The sequence below is a fragment of the Oryx dammah genome, unplaced genomic scaffold, assembly GCF_014754425.2.
Source record: "Oryx dammah isolate SB20612 unplaced genomic scaffold, SCBI_Odam_1.1 HiC_scaffold_8, whole genome shotgun sequence".
Taxonomy (NCBI): domain Eukaryota; kingdom Metazoa; phylum Chordata; class Mammalia; order Artiodactyla; family Bovidae; genus Oryx; species Oryx dammah.
In genome coordinates this window covers 44,788,023-44,799,376 of record NW_024070192.1, presented here as the reverse complement: position 1 = coordinate 44,799,376, position 11,354 = coordinate 44,788,023, and positions in this window count along the sequence as shown.

Here is an 11,354-nt window from a genome sequence, read left to right as displayed (position 1 = left end):
GTAAGGGCACATTCCAAAGAGGTTTTATAGGAAGTGTTGGAGGGCAATCATTCCTAACAAAATCAGTCATTAGTGACTGCACCTGCAAGAGATGAAGGCTTTCAAAATCCTCAAGAGAATTATTAGACCTTTATTAGATATTATTAGATATATTGAGACCTCAAATTCTGAAGCTGGCATGGCTTACATTCCCGAAGGAGTGTGAGGTGGGAAACTCCAAGCGTTCTTTGGCTCTATCCCACATGAAAGATAGCATCCTGTTTGATGTAACAGCCATCCATTAACCAGGCAATGCTTATCTCAGAAGTTATTCTTTGTTTTGTTTTTTTTTTTAGTTAAAGCAAATTTTTATTGAGATATAATTCATATATCATAAAATCCATCCATTTAAAGTATACAATTCAATGATTTTTATCATGTGTAGGATCATTGTTGTTCTGAGTCATGCTAAGTCCCTTCAGTTATGTCTGACTCTTTGTGGCTCCATGGACTGTAGCTCACCGGGCTCCTCTGTCCATGCAGCTTCCTAGGCAAGAATACTGGAATTGGTAGCCAATCCCATCTCCAGGGGATCTTCCCAACTCAGGGATCAAACCTGAATCTCCTGCATTGCAGGCAAATTCTTTGCTGCTGAGCCACCAAGGAGGCCATTTAGGATCATACAACCTGCCTAACTTCAGGTATTTCTTAGCCATGAAGATTTCAATTCAAAAAGACCAGAAATGGAAGCTGTTTTTCTAAAGCATCCCAGGTGAATCTAATGAGCAGCCAGATTTGGGATTCATGGGTCTATAGCAGGGATCCCCAACTTCTGGGCCAGGGGGTGGTACCTCCTGTCAGATCAGAGGCATAATTAGAAATAAAATGCACAATAAATGTTATGCACTTGAATCATCCCCAAACCATCCCCCCATCCCTGGTCCGTGGGAAAATTGTCCTCCACGAAATTGGTCCCTGGAACTGAAAAGGTTGGGGACCACTAGTCTATAAGGCCTTCCTAAAGCAACTACAGCAGAGCCAGGGTTGGAGGAGAAACTCTTTACAGACGTGATCCTTAGGCTCCGTGTATATATTTGTATTTTGCCTTGGGAGAGAAATGTCTCTTTTAAAAGGCAAGTGCGTGCCTGGTTATGCAAATACAATTGGGAACTCAGGAGACAAAACCTGGATGGGGAAAGCCAGCAAGTCACTGTAGCTTCAAAACTGAAGGTTGAGAAACTGTAGATAGAGAGGCCATGAACTCCCTGAAATTAGTACATCAGCTCAGCTACAAGGACGTCACCAGCCTGACACAAAGCAACAGATAAGAAGACACCAAAGAACCAGCGTTCGAAAGATGGAAAGGACCAGAAGTGAACACTCTTCCCATTCCCACCTGCTTATGAGCTGTGTCAAAGCCTCAGTGGAGGAACTGGTGAGTAGGAAGTACTATCAGCCTACCTGTGTTGAGCCTTATGTCCCAGACCTCCACCACGCTAGGTAGTTCATCTCGCTTAATTACCATAGCAACATCACAAGGTAAGATATTAGTATGGATCACTCGAACTTTACAGAAGAGGAAACTGAGATTCAGGGGACTGATGTGACTTGCCTGAGGCCACATCAGTGCCTCAGTCTCAGAATCAGCCCCTCAACCTTTGCTTCTAAACCCCACGCTCTGCCACTTTCCACACCTGAACCCCAGAGTCCCACGACCCTTACTACCCGTGTGTGCATTTGCTACATGTATCCTTCCTGGACGGAGAACTTGGGATGTAACTTATCCATAGTGTAGGCTCAGTTCTTCTGAATGAATCGTTTGATAACGACAGACGCTAAATTGAACCCTTCCGTGAAAGGAAAGGTTGTTCCCTCCTGTGCGTGCTAAGCCGCTTAAGTCGTGTCCAGTTCCCTCTTACCCGGTTGTCAGAGTCACATCCCACCTACCCCTCCAACTCCTCCTTGCTTTTCACCAGCTTCCTCTCTCATTTCTCTGTTTAAAAACATAATATATGCCTAGAGCATATATCGTAGGATGAAGTGAATTGGATATTCTAATGCAAAGAAGTAAGTAAAAACTGGCAAGTATCATCAAGGCTTTGCGAGATGGGACTCTTCACTGTGGAGCGGGGGGCTTCCCAGGTGGCACAGTGGTAAAGAATTCACTTGTCAGTGCGGGAGATGCAGGTTCGATCCCTGCATTGGGACATTCCCTGGAGGAGGAAATGGCAACCCCCTCCAGTATTCTTGTCTGGAAAACCCCATGGACAGAGCAGTGCGGTGGGCTACAGTCCGTAGGGTAGCGAAGGAGTTGGACAGGACTGAACACACACACACTCTTCACTGGAGCTGGGTAGCAGGAACGGTCAGGCCAGGAAGGAACTGAAACAGTGTCATGATGTTAAGATGCTGGAGAGCTTTGGGGGAAGGGCGAGAAGATCAGATGTGGTGTTGCCATGGGAATGTAGCACAGAAGGCCTGGCCAGATGGCATTCTCTCACTGCAAAATACTGGGCAAATATCGATACCCTACTAAGTGTCAGACCTGTGGCTCTGCATGGGTATGGTAATAAATTACCAATGGGATCACAAAACTCACACAGAGGAACATCAGGGGGTGATCAGAAGACCCACCAGCATCTATGAGAAATCTCAGTCTGCTAAAAAGAACTTGTAATTAATGATTACCTGCTAATCATTTCCCTATTCTGAAGATAAAGGAAGCAACTACATTAATCACCACACTAGCTCATATTCATTGAGTGCCTACTATCTGCCTTGAATTATATGAAGCACTTTATAGACATCATCTCATTTCATGGTTTTAACACTCGGAGATGGGTTTTCTCATCTCTTTAACCAAGATAAGGAAACTGAGGCTTATTAAGATGACCTAAGATGTTCAAAGTCACACAGGTGGCAAGTTGCCGAGCTAGGAATTGAGCACCAACGTGTCTGACACCAAAATTCCCATCAATATTTCTCTAAGTTGGGCCCCCTGCCCACCTGCAGCAGAATCTAAGAGCCCCAGCCCCTATCCTATGCCACCAGTACAGGTATCTAAAGTTTGGGCACCTGCTATCTCTGCCTCTTGAGGGTGGGGATAATTCTACTCTATTCCATATGTGTATATGTGTGTGTGTGTGTGTGTGTGTGTGTGTGTGTGTGTGCGCGCATGCTAAGTCACTTCATTCATGTCTGACTGTGACTCTATGGACTGTAGCCTGCCACACTCCTCTGTCCATGGGATTCTCCAGACAAGAATACTGGAATGGGATGCTGTGTCCTCCTCCAGGGATCTGCCCAACCCAGGGTTGGAACCTGGGTCTCTTATGTCTCCTGCATTGGCAGGTGGGTTCTTTACCTCTAGCACCACCTGGAAAGCCCATCCTATTCCATACAGAAAGGCTAAATAGAGACTTGCAAAGGTGAGGGACACTAGGGAAAAGTGACCGTGACGTGGCTAAGAGATAGCATAGTCCAACACCGACCCTAATGCTGAGAAGGCGGAGTGCAAAGAGAGCAGAGAAAATAGGGTTCTCTGGATAGAAACTCTAAAAGGGGTCAGCTCAAGAAAAACAGGAGGCTCCTCTTTCACTGGCTATGACCTTGGCGACCCTCCTTGATTACAATTCACCACATCCTGGTCCTCTCTTGGCGGAAGAGCAGATGCAAAGGGCAAACCAAGCTCATACATGGGGAGAGTAACACAAGCAGAGGATGAGACAGAGGCTGACATACAGGGCATGGAGTCCGGGCCGTGATTCAGGGGGGTGGTTGAGTGAAAGGGCGGAGAGCTTACTTTTGTATGGCGACGTCTTCACAGTGCAAAAGAGGCCTAATGAGTCAACTGGTCCACGTTGATCCAGGCATTGCGGCATATGGTGGAGGGGATTCAGGTATTGGGTGGGATACTGGATCACATGGCCTCTGAGGGTTCCCAGGTCTTGTGGATTCTACTTTTAAATCATTGAAAAATTTCTCCTGCATCAATTTTTTTAGAGTTCAGGTTGTCAGAATTATGAGAAGCACTACTCATGATATTTCTTTTTTTTAATTAATTTTTATTGTAGTATAGTTGCTTTACAGTGTTGTGTTATTAATAGTTTCTGCTGAGCAGCAAAGTGAATCAACCATCCAGATACATGTATCCGCTTTTTTGGACTTCCTCTCCATTTAGGTCACCACAGTGCAGTAAGTAGAGTTCCCTGTGCTATACAACATGTTCTATTAATTATCCATTTTGTACATAGTATCAATAGTGTATATATGTCAATCCCAATCACCCAATTCCTCCCACCACCCCACCTTCCCCCCATTGGTGTTCATACATTTGCTCTCTACCTCTGTGTCTGTTTCTGCTTTGCAAATAAGATAATCTGTACTGTTTTTCTAGATTCCACATATATGCATTAATATACATTTGATTTTTTCTTTCTGACTTACTTTGCTCTGTATGACACACTCGAGGTCCACCCACATCTCTAAAAATGACCCGGTTTCATTCCTTTTCATGGCTGAGTAATATCCCAGACTTCTGTCTGTAGATAGTCTGAAGAATTAATCCAGTTAACTAGAAAAAGTCAGGGGGTCGCACTTGAATTTTAACATTACCTTATTTCATGTTCTTAATTCTAGGAGAGGGGTACAGCTGCCGCTCACCAGTTAAGAAACCTTGGGTGAATGGCGGGAGGAGAGGGGCTCTGGGAGGTAGATTAGAAGCTGTCACTTGAGTATGATGTCATACTCTTTCCAGAATGTCAGTTCTATGGATAATAACCAGATATTAATGGTAGATGTTATCTGTACTATTTGCTACTTTGTCCAGTGGAGGGAAGAAAAGAATTGGATTTTTCCTGACCCTAGCGATATCTTTTATAGCTTCTACTCCAAGCTTCTAAAAGAAAAGGAAAAAGGAGCATCAGGGGGAAAGGAGGATATCACCCAACACACAAACACACTTAGAAATGGGGTAGGGAGACTTCCCTGGTGATCCAATGGCTAAGACCCCAAACTGCCTCTGCAGGAGCGATGAGTTCAAGCCCTGGTCAGGGAACTAAGATCCCACAAAATACAGCGTGACCAAAAACTTTTTTAAAAAATAGAAATGGGCACAGGGATGATCCAGAGAGGTGATATGGGGTGGGAGGTGGGAGGGGGGTTCAGGATTGGGAACTCATGTACACCCATGGCGGATTCATGTCAATGTATGGCAAAACCAATACAATATTGTAAAGTAAAATAAAGTAAAAATAAAAATTTTAAAAAATAATAAAAAATTTTAAAAAAAGAAATGGGGTGGGGAGGCCCTGGGGTTACCCAGAGGAGATCTAGGGGGCTGCTGTCTCTTTTCTTTACTCTGCCTCCCCCCCTCCGACCACACACACATTGTTTTATGAGTGAATATTCATGCTGACTAGTGGAAATGATCCACTACCCAAATCAGAAGACGTAAGTTCAGGTTTCTGCTCTACCAGTGCCTCATTCTGACTCAGTCAAATTCAGCAGCTCCTCCTGGGCCTCAGTTTCCCCATCTGTAAAGGGCTGCTTGTGTTTGATTACATGGCCATTATGCTTCCTACTTCCTATTTTGCTACTCAGAATCTGGTCAGCAGGCTGGCAGCAGAAGCATCACTTGGGGATCCTGTTAACATGCAGACTGCAATCCGGTGAGTTCAGATCTACTTAGGTGGGACCTGAGCCTGCATTCCTAACAAGATCCCAAGTGACTCTTATACACCTTAAAATGTGAGACATGCTGCCTTAAGACACCATCGATCCATGAATTGATTGTGCCTCTTTGTTTTCCCTCTTGGGGGTTCCTATCACATTCCCAAATTTTCTAGCTCTAGGACGCCTTCCAACGGCCCAAAGAGTTCAAGTTAGTGATTTTCTGGCACAGGGCATAGAGAGATGCTGCATCCTCCCTAACGTTTAATCCTACACCAACACACTCCTTTTACAAATAAATTAGCTCACTAATTAACTCACCTACTTGATTCAAGAAATATTGGACTTCCCTGGTGGCCCAGTGGTTAAGAATCCACCTGCCGATGCTGGAGACACAGATTCAATCCCTGGTCCAGGATGATCCCACATGCCTCGGGGCATTGAAGCCTGTGCACCCAGCTACTGAGCCTGGGTTCTAGGTACCCCAAGTCACAACTACTGAGTCCGAGGCCACAACTTCTGAAGCCCACCTGGACTAGAGCTGTGCTCCACAACACGAGAAGCCACTGAGGTGAGAAACTTGCGCACTACAACTAGAGCGTAGCCCCCACCACAACTAGAGAAAGCCTTTGAGCACCAACACAGACCCAGCATAGTCTAAAATAAAATAAATAAATAAATATATATATATACATATATATATATATAGCTTGAGGGCTGGAGAGAAGATAAGTACGGCATGGCCTCTGTCCTAGAGGGTTTAGGGCCATGCCTGGAAGCCAACTCCAATTCCATGTCATAAGCACTTCTATAATTAGCAAAAAGGATACATTCCAGTGAAATGTTTACAGGCAGAAACTATGTTATTGAAGGCAAGGAAAATTCGGGAGGCGGTCTCGGGCTGTGTCTTCCTTTACCAGTTGACTTTGTCTTTCCTGAGGCCTTAAATATGTGGCTCCGTGCCCACTCCAGGGGACGCGCTCTTGGGACAGCCCTTGTCTGGTGACTCACAGGATGCTGACAGTAATGGCTTGCTAAAGTTCTTCTCCATTTCCCAGTGATAAGGACCTCCCTTAAGTTCTTCCTTTTTATTTTTAAAAAAATTTTTGGCTGTGCCTCGAGGCTTATGGGATCTTAGTTTCCCAACCAGGGATCAAACCTGTCCCCCTCCCCTGACCCCGAAGTGAAAGTGCCAAGTCCTAACTACTGGTCCCCTAGGGAATTCCCAAGAGTTTGTAACTTGGGATATGTTTCAGATAATGTTGGGTTGGCCAAAAAGTCTGTTTGGATTTTCCCAGAAGCAGTTATGGTAAACCTGAATGAATATTTTTGGCCAACCAAATATCTACAGTAGCAAGCTGCATATCATTTCCATACAGTTGCAAGTGCATTATGAAGTTAGCAAGGAGATCCAACCCGTCCATTCTGAAGGAGATCAGCCCTGGGATTTCTTTGGAAGGAATGATGCTAAAGCTGAAACTCCAGTACTTTGGCCACCTCATGCGAAGAGTTGACTCATTGGAAAAGACTCTGATGCTGGGAGGGATTGGGGGCAGGAGGAGAAGGGGACGACCGAGGACGAGATGGCTGGATGGCATCACTGACTCGATGGACGTGAGTCTGAGTGAACTCCGGGAGATGGTGATGGACAGGGAGGCCTGGCGTGCTGCAATTCATGGGGTCGCAAAGAGTCGGACACAGCTGAGCAACTGAACTGAACTGATACCATAAACTTGAGGCTTGCCAGGTGGCGCCAATGAGCCCATCTGCCAATGCAGAAGACATAAGAGAGGCGGGTTCAATCCCTGGGTCAGGAAGATCCCCTGGAGGAGGGCATGACAACCCCCTCCAGTATTCTTGCCTGGAGAATCCCATGGACGGGGAGCCGGGAGGGCTATAGTCCATAGGGTCGCAAAGGGTCAGACATGACTGAAGCGACTTAGCAAGCATGTGCAAATGCAATAAATTTATAAGATGCCCTTTGAATATGTTGTGTGACTGCGTTCTTCCTGGTCCTCCTGCTTCCGTCTTGTGGGACTTACGCTGAGCAGTGTTCCTGGATACAGCGCACCTGGCGAAGAGGAAGAAGGTGGGGCAGCCTGGAAGCATTCGGGGAAAGTAGAACCAGGGGGGCAAATATGTGCTGTGGGAAAACTCAGAGCTGATTTTTCAGGAGAACCCAGAGCAGATCCTCTGCAGTAGGTGACAAAAGCCAAACAACGGCTTTTTGTTCGGTGTGAACAAGAAGCGTTCAGGCCTGGCTCCGGGAGAGAAGTGAACAGAGCCCTGAGACCTGCTTCCAGGGACAGGAGATGAGAAAGATAAATGCTGCACAAAGAACAGATTTTTTAAAGTTTTTAAAATTTATTTATGGCTGCCCTGGGTCTCTGTTGCTGCGCACGGGCTTTCTCTAGTTGCGAAGAGGGGGGCTACTCTCTAGTTGCGGTGCACACTTCTATTGTTGTGGACCACGGGCTCCAGGGTAAGGGTCAGTAATTGCAGCACCGGGCTTAAGCTGCCCCTTGGCATGTGGGATCTCAGTTCCCATACCTGGGATCAGACCCGCATCTCCTGCATCGGCAGGCAGATTCTTAGTCACCAGACCACTAGGGAAGTCCCAAAGAAGAGATTTTTAATGCAGAAAATCTACCAATGAGGGTGGATTTCCAACCTCACATAACCCACAGATTCAGACCATTCCCTGTCTGTTCATCAAGTAATAGTCTATTAGAGCTTCACACGCTAAGCACGGTGCTATTAGGGGTCAGAGCTACTTTCCAGGCACAGCTTCCAGCCCTCAAGGTCCTGACATCTAGTAAGAGAGATGGGCAATACTAGGTTCATTCAGGTGCATTCAGCCTGTAAGGAGGGTAACGCTTCCAGGGTGCTGTGGGGTCACAGAGGAGAGATAGCCGACCTGACTTAGGAGATCATGGAAGCCTTGCTGGAGGAAGTGATGTTACAGCTTACAGTGGAGGAATGAAGAGAAGTTAGCTGTTAAGAATTAAGTTAGCAGTAAAAAAAAATCTGCCTGCTATCCAGGAGATGCAGGTTTGATCCCTGAGTCGGGAAGATCCCCTGGAGGAGGAAATGACAACCCACTCAACTGTTGTTGCCTGGGAAATCCTGGGAACAGAGGAGCCTGGTGGGCTACAGTCCATGGGGTCAAAAAGAGTTGGACATGACTAAACAATTGGCAATGTTAACTTTTATTTTGGTTTTTAGTACATTTTAAGCTGTAATACAAACCTACACATCTAAATGTTTATATCCAAATTTTTATCACAAAGGAGATTAATAATGAGCTAATTTATTAGCTCTGTGTTACCTTATATGAGTGCAGACCGCAGGGTTCAGTTTTTCCTGCCATTTCTAAGTATACTGGAACTTCTCATAAATGTGAAACTAATAAATGAGATTGTAGGCATGCACTAGCCTTTCAAACAGATGGATGTTAAATTGTACCAGTAACAAATTACTGATTAGCCATGTCAATCAGCATTTTCTTGGTACTGTACAACTGAATGGCTTCCCTGGGGGCTCAAACAGTAAAAAATCTGCATGCAATGTGGAAGACCTGGGTTTGATTCTGGGTTGAGAAGGTTCCCGGGAGAAAGAAATGAGAACCTCCAGTATTCTTGCCTGGAGGATCCCATGGACAGAGGAGTCTGGTGAGCTACAGTCCATGAGGTAGCAAAAGAGTCAGACATGACTGAGCGACTAACACACACATACAACCAAAACATCCATACGAAAGTAAATTGAAATCCTGAGGCTGATTTAAGGTGACAGTGAGCCCCACTGGACAGATTTGGGTTCATCAAGAGAGCCTCACCGGTCTCAGTGCCTGATTATATACTAATTTGGGGCTTTAAATTGATAAAATACCCTTTGCATATGTTGTATGTATGTTTTATACATTCAGCTCCTGTATAAGACACGGATAGATACAGCAGTCCCCTTGCTTTGGCCATTTGAAAACCACAGCTATATCCTCCCACAGAACCATACCACTTTTGCTCTAACAATGCCAGGGTTCAGGGAACACATAGCCACTCATTTTTCAGTGATCATTTCTAATGAGTCCCTAGTTGCTCCCAGTTGCACAGAATTTGGGATTTCTTTCTCTTTTTTTTTTTAAAAAAATTCTATTTTATGTTAAAATGTACCAATGAAAACATTTTAAGAATGTATCATACTTTCTGCAATCACCTGCTTAGCTACTGACTCACCCACAAAAATGACTCAAGCAAAGGCCAGTCCTACCTTGGAAAGTACCTAGCCCAGAGGTCCTACTCCATAAATGAGGACACTGAGATCCAGGGAGGCACCTTCTGAAGATGGGGAGCTACTTATGGTACTCAGACTGCCACTAGGCTCTGCCTATTACGGAGACTGGGGTGACTTTCTGATGGCAGATACGCTCCCTTGGGAGGTGATCAAGCTGTCCACTTCTCTCTCTTGGCCAGGGTGGTTTGTTGGCCACTGAAGCAGACAGTGAGGCAGGGTCCTTAAGTCTGGTTTACTCATTTCACATTCAGCCATAGCGTTGGAGTCCAGCCAGGTCTTTGGGGGCTACTAGATTTGCTAGGAGGCTTTGAAATACAGTAAGTTCCCTACATACAAACATGTTCCATTCTGAGAGTGTGTTTGTAAGTCCAACTTGTAAGTTCAACCAAGTTAGACTAGGGACCCAACTAACACAATTGGTTATATAGTACTGTAGTATAATAGGTTTATAATACCTGTCACAAAATAATACACAAAAAAACAAAGACAAAAAAATAAAACATTTTTAATCTTACAGTACAGTGCCTTGAAAAGTACAGTAGTACATCAGAACAGTCAGCATACATGGGCTGGCATTGAGTGAATGCACAAGAAGAGTTACTGACTGGAGGTGGGAGAAGAGGTGGGAGATGGCAGAACTGAAGGATCGTCAGCAATAGGAGACGGAGGGCAAGCTGCAATGTCACTTACACCTGACGCTGATGGAACACACCTGGAGATCTTCGAAAGTTCACAGCTTGAAGGTTCGAATGTAAGGGACTTCCTGTAGATGGTCCTAATAGCAACAAAGGACCGAAGCAGTGCAGCTGCCTTAGAAACCATTTATGATAGACTTTCACTGAGAAAATGCAGTCTGGGTTCCAAAAGAATTTTCTAGGATCAATATACCTATAAACTGGAGACCACTTAAAACCCATTCTATCCCATTGGATCACTGAGCATTTCATAAGTATGCGTGCAAGGCAGTACAACAGCTCCTTGGTGGGTGCCAAGGGGGAGATGGAAAAATTTAAGACACCATCCCATGCTCAAGAAGCCTACAATAATCTCAAGGAGAAGATACATCAGTTCAGTTCAGTTCAGTTGCTCAGTCGTGTCCGACTCTTTGCGACCCCATGAATCGCAGCATGCCAGGCCTCCCTGTCCATCACCAACTCCCAGACTCATGTCCATCGAGTCTGTGATGCCATCCAGCCATCTCATCCTCTGTCGTCCCCTTCTCCTCCTGCCCCCAATCCCTCCCAGCATCAGAGTCTTTTCCAATGAGTCAACTCTTGGCATGAGGTGGCCAAAGTACTGGAGTTTCAGCTTTAGCATCATTCCAGCCCGAAATCCCAGGGCTGATCTCCTTCAGAATGGATTGGTTGAATCTCCTTGCAGTCCAAGGGACTCTCAAGAGTCTTCTCCAACACCAC